The following is a 12,769-nucleotide window of genomic DNA, read 5'->3' as shown; positions in this document are numbered from 1 at the left end:
TTTCCTTAGAGTGCTCAAACAGTCATCAAATTATTATCTTTCCTTCCAGCCACAAGGCTGGATTAGAAACTCTAGAACTTAATTTACATTTTATCTTACCCAAGGATTGGAACTTGCACCTGAACTCGAAACTTAGTGCATAGGGCCTTGACTCCTGGCTGGTCACTCAGGGCCAATGAGTGGAAATGGACAGGGAGGAGATTTGGACACAATGGCATCACTACACTTAGGACTGTGCATCAGAGATGGTCCATTTGGGAGTCAGTGAGTGAGAGGTGAGTACCCTGACTTGGGGGGTCATCAAGCTATGGCTCCAGTGTACTTTGGTCTGGAAATTACAGGTGGGCTTTCCTGGGCTCTGAAAACATTTCCAGTGCCTGACCTCCTGACGTGGATCCAGAATCTGCTTTCCCTCCTCCTCACCCCCACCCTCCTTTCTGTGTGGGTCCCTCCTTCGGCTGCTGCTGCTGGGGGTGTGGATGCTGCAGCTTGTCCTGAACAGTGCAAATCAAGTAGGAACAGATGCTTGTTGGAAAAATGAGTTGAAACCAGGACTATGACATTGAGATATTGAATTGCTTTGATGGACCCCAGAGCCTGGTCGAGTCATACCTGACAGCCATAGCCTCCGCTATGTCTCACTGCTTATTAGCTTTGCGGTGAGCTGTAGCAGAATACTTCCTGCTCCGGGGACTCCTCCTTGGCTCTAAAAGCTTGCCTCCCCCTGCTTCCCTAGCAAATGTATGTGAGGCAGGGTGGAGATACACTGGGTACAAAGCTCTTCTCTTGCTCCCCTGACACTGCAGGCAGCCTGTTTGTTCTATAGTTGCTCTTCCAGCACATCTAAGCATCCCAAGTCTCAGACATCTACAGATTGGATCCGAAAGGCAACAGCTGTCCCTGGAAGGGTGTCAGGACTGTGAAGGATGTGAGTTTTGCCCTTCTGCCAAGCTCACACGTTAGCCGTCAGTTTCCTAGAGGCTGGTAGAAGACACAACACTCAGAGACAAAGGAGTTCATTGAACACAGCAGAGCAGGTCTCCTTGTCAGGTGGGCCTGTATGGATACCTCTGCACACAGTAGGTGTATTATAGCTGAGGAAACTTGAGATCAGGGGACCTGAATCTTTTAGTAATGGTCAGTGAGCATGTCTGTCCTTTTCTCTGGAGGGAGAGACTATTTGTACAGAGGGTTTCTCAAACTAGGCACCGGGGACATTTGGGGCCGAATAATTCTTTATTGTTAGGGACTTTCCTGTGCACTGCAGGATGTTTGGCAGCATTCTGGTCTCTACTCACCAGATGCTGTTGGCATCCGCACCCCAATTATGAAAAGAAAAAACGTCTCCAGACGTTGCCAAATGTCCGCTGAGGGGCAAAATTGCCCCTGATTGAGAACCACTGCTTTATGCAATGTACAAATAAGTATTCACTACTTAAACATCCTTGAGAAGAAAGGGCATCCTTAGAACAAAGGGCAGGTGAGTGTCATGTTACCTGGGCAGGTCTGGCAGGGAATGATGCTCAGCATCTGGTCCAGGGTACAGGGGTGGCACGTTAAGACACCTCATGAGCTGTACACCCACCCCCAACAAGACATTTCTTTGCTGCTATAGATGAAAAGAAAGTAATTCAATAGATTTTATTTTAACATGTGATTAAGAACTACTTACTAGTACCTATTAAGATTTTAAGGGTCAATAAAATCTGGTGTTTAAACCAGAGATGCACTGAATAACAACACACCAAATGTCAAAACTCAACAATCAGCTGAGTATTGCCATCATGTAATAAATTTCTAGGATATAAGATTAAATCTAAATTTTGTTAAAAATGATCATTATTCCTTTCTGGTGGTCAGGTTTTAAGTTTGATAGATTGCTTTTGTGATCACCCTACTGTGTACATTTGTGATGTAAAATATTCGCTTGCTTTCTGCTGAGGGTGTTAGAGCTTACGTGTGACCAGCGTGAGGTGCTGAGACCGCGGCCACTGTGGTAAAGGTGGTTTGGCGGCCCAGCTACTGAACGTTATGCTGCCAGCATTATATTTTGTGATAATAAATATAAATTTACACTTCAACTGATTGACAGAATGCTAACATATAAAAAAATTAAGGGATTTTTACTCCAGCTTATATCTTTAATACATGATTTTGATACTCAATATTCAGACAAGGACAATAAACCCAAGTGACATGATTTGTCCACATTGCTGTCATCTCTTTGCTGACTGGACATGATGGTGGCCTATGGCTCACGTGACTGTCGAGCAGTCGCAAGTTCAGGGAGCCAGCAACGACGCGGACGCAGGCATCTGGCTGATTTCGTTTCTAAAGGCCAAAAAGGAGTCAGCTAGCAGATTTTAACCAGACACTGACACTTCACCCTAGTTCACTGAGGATTAAGTCAGGTTCTCCTGAGAAGTCTGGCCGCTCTGCAGACGCCACGGTCAAGCTCCCACTGCAGACAAAACGCGTTGAAAGGTGGATGCTACATTCTTCCATGTCTCTTGACTTTCTCAATGTTTTTACTGGCTGTTCTTCTTGACTTTAATGATAAACTACTATTAATTCAGCCTCATCTTTATTAATATAGGTTTTGCCCCATAATTCTTGCTGTTGACCCTTCAGTATGTAGTGTCGTCATTTGAATGAATTACATTTTTTCCTTAAAATCTAATATGGAAACTTAAGGACACGTGGTCTAAATATGATTCCCTACCATTCCCTTGACCATGGGATGCCAAGACATTCAGTCAAACATTGCTCTGACTGTGTCTGTGAGGGTGTTTCTGGATGAGATTAATATTTGAATAGGTAGACTGAGTAAAGCAGATTGCCCTCCCTGATGTGAATGGCTGTCACCCAATCACCTGAAGGCCTGAGTAGCACAAAATGGTTCTGTAAGAGGGAGAGTCACCTGTCTGACAGTTTCAGATGGATACTGATCTTCTCCTGCCCTGGGATTGGAGTATACGTCCTCAGCTTTTCTTTTTGTCAGGTCTTCAACTTGGACTGAAACGACACCACAAGTTTTCCTGGTGGCTCCAGGTTGTCAACTGCAGATCATGGGATTTCTCAGCCTCCATAATCACATGAGCCAATTTTTATAATAAATCAATCTCTATGTCTATGTCTATCTCATTATATTGTTTCGGTTTCTCTGGAGAGCCCAGACTAATACAGGGGACCACCTCAGCAAAACAGACATGAGGGAGTGAGAATGTGTTTCAGGGAAAGGAGAAACTTCAGTAATGGTTTCCTTACTGTGTGGGTTACCACTGAGAAAGGTTAGCCTTCAATCCACTGCAGACCTTAGGAATCACATTTCAGAGCTGTTTTACTGGAAGACTGTGATACTCAACATTTGTCCATGGATTCCCTTCTCCTGAGGATTCCCCTGGATGCTGATTTCCCTCACTTCTAAGTTATGTCTGTGTGTAGCTCAGCACCTTCCGCTGCTTTGGAATGCAGAGATAAGATGCTGTGATACTAGTGCTCTAGCCTGGGAGCACTTGTAATGGGGTGGGGCTCTGTCCACCACATGGTGGTGAGGTTTCATGGTCTGGGAGGGTGTGGTGGGTTATCCTTCCCCAGGAGCAAATGTAATAAAACTACTGGGTCATTTTTAAGATTATAAAGCATAGTTTTATAATACATGGAAAGGTCTGTGAGAGCACAGGCTTAAAATTTTTTTTAAAGGATGCATCTTCAGTGCATGATATATAAATCATGCATCTTCAGTGCATGATTTATTGTTTTAAAACAATAAATTTTTATTGAATGAATAAATATAAAGCCAGGCATGTGAGCTCACATTACCCTCTTATAATGAGGATTTTCTGTATATTGCTGAGGTGAAGTCTACTGCAACAGTTTGTTCCTCTCCAATTCTTTGTCACCTGATTTATTTTCTCTTGAAAAAGAGAAGGGGCGGGAAAAGTGGGCCTCACTCTTCTGCCCACCTGGAAGCAACTACTCTGAACCAACGCCGATAGCAGTTTCAGTGCTGAGCTCTGACATGACGGTCTTTGCTCAGAGTTGGTGATCTTGGGACCAAGGCAATGAGATGCAGGACAAGAGGGCATCATCATCAGAAAGGCCTGACCAAGGATGCTTTCTTTACATATGTGAGTGACAAGGGCTTGGATGCTACCTTGCTATTTAATTTTCACAACCTGATTTTGTGATGATCAGCATCTGTAAAGTTTAATCAGAATACGAATTGGAGTAGCTTTGCCTTGTTTTTAATCTTCGCTATTCTTTCTCCCTTGGGTTGTAAATGGAAATGTTTCAGCGCACTGACCAGTGGGATATAAACACACCTTTTTCCAGGAAAGGACTCTGTGTAAGCTTCAAGGAGTTTATTAAATTAGTATGTGGGATATGATCTCGTCCAAGTAATAAAAACTGCAGCTGCTTTTAAAGAAATGGCTTTCAATCTTTAGCTCTCCCACATAGGTGCTCTGTTCTGGAGATGCACGGCTCTGAGAGTGCCTTCCTCAGGAAGAATAATCAGCCAGGAGACAAATGAGCTTTCCTGGCTTTCATACTGTACATGTCGGCTCTTCACTAGAGGAGGTCGGAAGTCATGGATTTCATTACTGCAGCGCATTAAGGGCCAAGGAAAAAAAATCCAATTTGCAACTGCCTCAGTGACTTCGTGTTTTAATCAAATGGATAGGAAAGAATCATTAACTGACGCTCAGACTGATTAAAATTCCAGGGAGAAGAAAAAGAAATGAGATTGTGACACAGCCATAGAAGGTCACTTGTTCCCTGGCAGTCTGGAGCCTACAAAGCCTCACATTGTTGATAGTTACCACGTTGTTTACCTAGCACCCCACGACAGTTTTGGACCAAAGTGGTGGGAGGCTCGATCACTATCCTTGCACACAGGGGTCCCTGCCATAACAGAAGGTGACTATTCTTCCTGGAATGAGCCAGCAGGAGGGTTACAAAAACCTGCTTCTATGTGCTGATGAAGTTTCCGTTTCCCTGCACCCTTGAATCTTGATTTACGATTACAGAAACTTTTAAAGATGTGGCCACAGTAGTGATGACCTGTGTATTTGCAGGGTTATTGGAGGCATGGAAGGAAGCAGCAAATGCATTTGAAAGCACTCCAGAAGCTATGAAGTGCTACTCAAATTTAGAGTGCCTGCTATTATTGTTATTGTTATTATTATTTCTATCAATATCATTATTATGATTCCTATTATGAAGTTTAAGATTGCACAAAGTTTTCCACGTGGCTTGTCTGCTTGACAGGCAGGCAGAGACCAGAGGGGAAGTTGGTGAATGGAAACCTTTTTCATGGCAGAATTTCCCTTCCTGATTTACATGCAGCCGTCTCCGGGTGCAGCCTCAGGACCCCGGGAGAATTCATCCACAAGAGGAGATGGGAACCTGAGCAATTTCACTGATGCATCCATGTGGAGGCGACGCAGACGTTTATGCCTTGGGACAGGTTGGTAGCCTTCATTCATTCTTGTTCCGTCACTCATGCCTTCTGTCCTCACCCCTTCAGTAGTGAGAGGCTGCTCTGTGTCAGGCACTGTTTTCCTCATGATCACATTTCCCACCTTGCAAGAAGGGACAAGGAGCCACACTCATTCCTTGGTGTAGTAAGAACCCCCAAGGGCTGCCAAGATCAGCTGCACCCCGAGGGAAGCCCGCTGAGACATCTGTGTGGTTGGGAAGCGGGGAGAAACCTGTGAAAATGTGGGGAAGACAGACAGTCTTTATGGAGGAAGCCGGAAATGCATGACTGAAAAAATGAGTTGAAACAGTTTTCAGAAACACGGACAATTTTTAAAAAGTAAAATAGAAGTAAGAGATATACAATGGCCAGGCAAAATGCAAATTAGACCCAGAGGCAAAGGACAGTGGGAAAACAAAAATAAAGACACACAGGCTATAGTGTCCCCCAGAATTGCTGTAGTTGAATTAAGATCTGGGCTGAGAGCTCTATGGGGGGCACCATGGAAAGGGGTGTGCAGGAGGTAACCTGGTCTCTATTTCCTGGGGCAGAGAAACAGCCTGTCCTGCTCAGTGGTATGATTTAGATAAAAGCACAAGGCCTTTTTTGTTTGCCTGTTTGGATACCATCTTGAAAATCCGTGAAGTTACCCCTAAACCTCCCTACTGCCCCTGAGTCTGCAATGCTTCTCGGCTTGGAGTTTTCATAACAAGTCAGGGGTTGTGATTCCTCTAAGGCGACTGCACAGCAGGTAAAGGGGGACTTCCTTTGGGAGACCCCAAACCTCTTCTCTTCCTTAGGGAGACAACATAGGTTGCATACTTTGGGATTTGATTTAAACAACCAAATCTCACGTCATCATTTTGTGAATTAAAAAATTGGATTCCTAATTGGAGTCTTATTTATTTTTTTAATAGCATAAGAACACCAAGATGATTGGCTTGTGAACACCTCACGTGAGGGCTCTAGCCGTGGTGGAGGTGAGAGAGGGGTTGATGGTGTGCTGAGCCCCCCTCTGCTTCCCCCTCCCTTCTCCCTTGCGCTAGTCAGGAGGGACCAGGACAAGCCCTTCTGGACCAGAAGTGATGAGTTAGACTGTTGTGAGGAGGCGAAGAACAAGTGGGAAAGAGGACATTGCGTGAGTCAGAAGGGGTGTTCTGTCTGCAGTAGAGTGTTCTCGGCTCCAGCTTGAGCAAGTCTCGTGCTAAAGGGGAAGCCAGTTTCAGCCCCTCAGCACCCCCATAAGCCCAGGTAACGATGAACTGGTGGGGACCTTCGGTGTTGCTCAAACCTAGTTGATTCTTGTATCAGCTTGTTTCTTTTTTTCTTTTTCTTTTTCTTCCTGGTCAAGAACATGCCTTCATTGAAACTGCCTTCTCCCCCCACACCCCCACCACACACACACACAATCTAAACCTTTGCTAAAACAATTTAAATACTTGCTCTCCAATATATTTTTCCTGAATGTTTTTATTCCACAATAACCTCTCTCTTCTTGGAATTTTTGTTAATCATGAAGTCATTATTACTATGCCATCTCCCTCCGACCCACACTACACACACACACACACACACACACATGAGTCAATTTAGAATTAACTTGTTTCTAGTTATAAAAGTAGTTCAAAATCGTGGAACATGTTTTCTAACAGTAACAACTGAAAATTGCAAACACTCCCGTCGTGCTTACTAAGTGCAAGCATTGTTTTACATGCTTCATGTACATGAGCTCACACGAGCCTCTCTGTGTCCTGGGGAAGTAGGGCTATGCTCGTGCCTGCGGATCCACAGACCTGAGCCTGCCGAGCGTCACACGGTGCCCTGCAGCGCCACTCCTCAGAGACAGCTTCTAAGGATAGTGGCTCAAACCCGAATGCTGTATGCAGGTAGGAGCATACGCGTACTATACACCCAGTTTGTGCAACTTGCACCTGGTCACTTAGCACTATCCCTGGGGTATCTTTTCCTGCCAGTATGTAGGGCATTTCCTGACCCTTTCAAAAGCTGTATAAGATTCCATTGCATAGATGTACCAAAGCTTTTTTAATTATTGTGTATTTTGGTTGTTTCCAGTTTGTGTTTTTCCTTATTATAAACAATGTGCTAAAGTGATCTGTTTCCCTGTGGAATTTGAAAATGTCTCCAAAAAAATTCCTAGAGGTAGAAGGACTGGGTCAAAAGACACATCCTTTTAACAGTTTAATAGATATTGTTAGGTTGTCCTTATATCGCTTGCAAAAATTTATATTCCTTGCAAAAATTTATATTCTTATCTGCCTGCCTATTTCTCCATACGATGGGTAACACATGGTATGGTTTATTAAAAGAAAATATAGTTTCATTTGTCCTCAGTTTTTTCATAATCTCAGGTTTCTGCAGTAATCTCAAATACTAAAGTGTATGAATCACCATGATGAAGAAAACCCCTGGGCCTGCAGCTTCTGAAGAATGTAATGATCCACGTGTGTCATCATTTCAGATCTGTCTTTTACTGGGATTTGGCAAGGCTGTGAATTTGGCCATTTGATAAAACCTTGTTCCTGAAGGAATAAGGTGGGGGGCTTTGTTCTACTTTAAGACCTTATTTCTTTCACCACTCCTTTCGAATGGCATCTCCAGAGGCTTGGGCTTTCTGGGCAGTTAGGGTTGGGGCTGTTTCAGGGGGAAGGAAGGAGCTTAGTAGGCAGAAGCATCCTTGGCCCATTTGCCATCCAGAGGGTGAAGACTTGTTCGTTATATGTCTTCTTGCCTGATGCCTGAGAGAGAACTGTGGTAGGCATCTCAAGGACGAAACCCCTGCCCTTGCCCCTGCGGTCACATGGGGCACGGCTGACCCACCTTTCTCCTGGCCAGATATTCCGTCTCCCAAGAAGCCTCCCAGGATCAGACAGGTGGCTTGGTCAGCCACACAGAGAGTGGCTCCATCTTTTAGAGGTAGACTCACATTAGCCAAGCTAGCAAGACTGATGTATAAACCTAGTAGGCTGATTTGTTTCAGTTACAGTGAGAACTCTGGCATAGCTGGTGCAGTGCCTGGGTGGTTTGAAGTTGGTGAGAGCAGGACACTTTCTATCCGCAGGCAGTGGGATCCGAAGCTGGTTGAGTTGAGTGGTTTAATGGTGCCAGGGAGGGAGAGGGAGGGGGAGGGAGACGAAACACCCTGCCACGGCCTTCGCTGACGTGACCAGTTTCCCTCTGGGTCTCTTCCCCTCTGTTTCTTTCCCACCTCCCTTCTGGTTGGCGTGCTGTGCTCCTTCTTACATCTGCTGAGTCAGCTCCAGCAGGCTCCTGCCTGGCAGCTTCTGCTCTTCAAGGTGATTCCAATTTCTCTGCTCCATTCACTACAGATAGTACAGACCTCAGGAGTAGCCCTCAAGGGCCTCACTGTTCCTAAGTTACTGGGGGACTCAAGCTAACGTGAAGCTCTCCCAGGGAATGTGAGCCAGTCCTGGGGTTGGGGGCGACCATGAGGAAGTAAGTGTGAATAATGACACAGTAGGCTGCACTGAAACGCCATTGCGTATGTGTTTGCTGTTCGGTGACAAATTTCCTTTCCTAGGATGACGCCATGGTGATTTAAAGTCGTCCCTTGCAGAGCTGTTTGGAAATAATTATGACTATTGATAGCACGTTCATGGACTCCCTATTGTATCAGGGAGCTGACAGCACAGGTACTGCAGAGCACAGAACACGGTGGTTCAGTATAAAGAGGTGAAGGCCTTGGCGGGGGTTGGGGGGCTTCCAGGTGCTTCTGGTCCAGTCCTGGCTGAGGCTGGGGGAGGGACAGGGGTGTCAGTCATGTGAACCCATGTGATGGGGATTAGCCTGGAGAAAGTTGACTGTGTGTTGGGACTTCTCAAATGTGCTCAGATGTTTACTGTTCATGATTAAATACCCGTTTTAACTTCTTCTTTGCTATTCTGCTGTGGCCATTACAGTAAACAAAACGATGTTGCAGCCATAAATCTAGTCAGGATGGAGAAAAAAACTGTCTGGGGCTGACAGTTAAGACAGTTAAGACAGACAGTTAAGATTCATATCAAAGGAATATTTTCAATAAGCCCAGACTCTTGCATCTTTCCACACATAGAAAAGCACTCAAGTCATTAACTTGACTGGTCTGTTTTTGTGATTAGCAGTAATCTTTTGATGTTCAAGTACACGGTTTTTTGGTATTTTTTTTTTTTCAGCAAAAACTCCTATGTATCCTAGCTTCTCCCTTACCTCTTTGGAACAGTCCCTCAGAGCTGTCGACTGAAAACAAACAAACAAAACCGCACAACCTATAAGTTGAGAGTTATGTTTTATTTGGCGAGAATTTTTAGGATTTCAAGCTCAGGAGGCAGCATCTCAAGTAACCCTGAGAAAACTGCTCCCAGGAGGCGAGGGGGGGAACCAGGTTATATAGGAGTTTTGCAACAAAGGGTAGGTAGTTGGGAAGATCAAAAGATTATTGTTAATGAAAGAAAACCAGATATCCCAAGTTAAGGAATTTAGCACTTTTCTATGCATGGGAAGATGCAAGAGTCTGGGCTCACTGAAATCATTCCTTTGATATGCACCTCAGCTATCTGGGGCCAGTATCCTGTGTTTTCACATCCTGAGTTTCCTCAGGGCTCACCGTAGGGAGTGGCTGCAGTCTGATGGCTGCTAGGTGGCAGGTATTCTTTGTTTCCTTCCTGAGTTCCGTCAGGGCTCACCCACTCACCATCGGAGGGCTGCAATTGCTGATGACTGTGACATCCTTTGTTTACTGACATGGCAGGCAATATTCCATTCCTCAGAGCCGTCTGAGAGGCTGCTTCCTTAGTAATGTCCTGCATAAAGCATAATTCTCAACTTTTAGGTTGTGCATTTTTTTTTTTTAGTCGACTCTGCCATTCAGTAGATTAGGTAATCTGATTTTAAGGGGATACATTTCTACCCTCATTGGATGCCTTCTACAGCTAATTTCATTTTCAAATAAAAAAAGAAATGGTTTACACACAACTTCTTTTTCTTCTTCTTCTTCTGAATTGTGTATCATGAAAAGGCAAGTTTGCTCACTGTGGTTTAAGGGAGGTGCCTCTTTTCAATATTACCTGAGATATTTCAACTGACATCACTAGTATTCATTATTGATCAGATATGTTACTTCACATTTGTAGCATTTGCCACCCATAACAGAAATGAAGCAGTGTTTCACTTCCCCAGGGATGTATTAACAAGGCCAAGCACCATGGTGCTTTTTTTCTTAAGAGTTCAGTGTTTCTTTTTCTCTCTTTAAATCATTTGCACCAGCCTTGTAAACACTTTAATGAGCACATGTCTTTTCTTATAAAATTGTGTTTTTTTCAAGTTAGCAAAAAAATATCATTTTCTCTCCACCCATCATCCCTCACCCCCCAAACTTATGAAACAAAACCTGATAACGGTGGTCTGCTTCATTTCTTCTGCAGAGAGCAGGAAGAAAGATGAGATGCCATTATTCGGGGAGTTCCACTTCTTAACCAACCTCTTCTGCTTCTGAAATATCAGTAGAATTACATCTTAATAATAGCTTTTGATATATACCAAAAGTTCTGAGAAAGCACATCCATATTTATTTTCAGTTCTATTATGGTGAATCATGAAATATTTAAGAGCTATAACATGGAGTTTTAGAACATTGGGGTCTTAGGAATATAAACTCTTTACATTTTTACTTTGGATGTAAAAACAGTATATCATAATAGCTACACTTAGCTTTTAAAGCTCCCTGTGCATCCAACCATTTTCATTAGTACAGCAAATGATATTTAGTTGGGTAGACTTATAACAATTTACTTACTTGGTTAAAGAATCCATATCTTGGGTTGACCAGACCTAAATATTTAATTACCTCTGATGATTATTGTAAGAAAAAACTTGAGATACCTCAGCTGTATTTCTGTTTGCTGTGCTATCTTCACATCGATGGTTTCAGGAAGATTCTGGAATGGATCAGCAGTGTGAATGCATGAAAACATGTTTCTGTTTTTTGTTTTTTTCCTGAATCAGACACCTTAGTGTGAAATGTAAAAGTTATGAGCTCAAACATAAAAATGCATTAATTAAAATGCTCACCCACACCGCCCTTGCCTTTTCCCACCTCCTCCTTCTTATCTGGGCTGTGGGAACACCTTCACGCCCTCTGCCAGCCCATTCTCTGGGCTTCTGGGGGATCCGTGATCTTGAAGCGCCTCTTTGACCACACGATCGCTACCGCGGATTGCGGAAGCTCCCTAATTCACGATGGTTCTTTCCAAAATCCTCAGCTTGGGACTCCAGGGCACCCATGTTCCTGCCCACCTGGTCTCTGGACTTCCTCACACACCTGAGTGTGTCCCTATCCACCTGGCTGCCTTGGCCAGCACGCGGATGCCCACCTCTCCCCACACCTCAGTCCCGCCTCCTGAAATCCTACTGATTTCCTGAGAGTCTGCTCAACGCTTTCTTCTGTACACCTACAATGATGCCACGCCATATACTACACACCAACTCATTCTCCCTGGAGTTGCCGAGACTATTTTGTTATATGTTCTCACCTTCCTGTCATATATCAACATCTATCTCTATATCTAATCTATATCTGTATTTTTGTCTCCATCTATATCTGCATATATGTATATGTACTCTATGTATATAGTGACTTCCTTAAGTCATTGGGCTAAACACTCTGAACTGACTTGACATAGAATGGCCATATGTTATGAACTGAATGGTAGCCCCCAAAATTCATATGTGGAAGCCCCAGCCCCCAGTGTTATTATATTTGGAGATATGGCTTTTAGGAGGCAATCAAGTTTAGATGAGGTCATAAGGATGAAGCCCTAATCCAATAAATTTGGGGGCCTTATAAGGAGAGGAAGAGAAAGAACTCTTTCTCTCCACACACCAAGGAAAGGCCGTGTGAGGGCACAGCAAGGAGATGTTCATCTGCAAGCCAGGAAGAGGGCCCTCACCCCGCCCGACCATGGTGGCACCCTGATCTTGGACTTCCAGCCTTCAGAACTGTGGGAAATAAATTTCTGTTGTCTAAGCCATCCAGTATGTGGTGTTCGTTATGGCAGTCCGAGCTGACTAATACATCATACATGGTAAAATCATTCAACGTTCATTCAGCAAGTAAGGACTCTATGCACTTGGGAAGAAGTCATTTATTCCCACAATTAGATTTTGGAAACAACAATAATGCTGAAACACAGCTTCTGAATTTTCTATTTCTTTTTCCTTACTACAGATTAGTTTGACATTTAGCCATCGCAGGCTCACGAATTGCGAAAAATC

Source organism: Balaenoptera musculus, chromosome 3, assembly GCF_009873245.2.
Source record: "Balaenoptera musculus isolate JJ_BM4_2016_0621 chromosome 3, mBalMus1.pri.v3, whole genome shotgun sequence".
Lineage (NCBI taxonomy): Eukaryota > Metazoa > Chordata > Mammalia > Artiodactyla > Balaenopteridae > Balaenoptera > Balaenoptera musculus.
Note: the sequence above shows the minus strand (reverse complement) of the source record.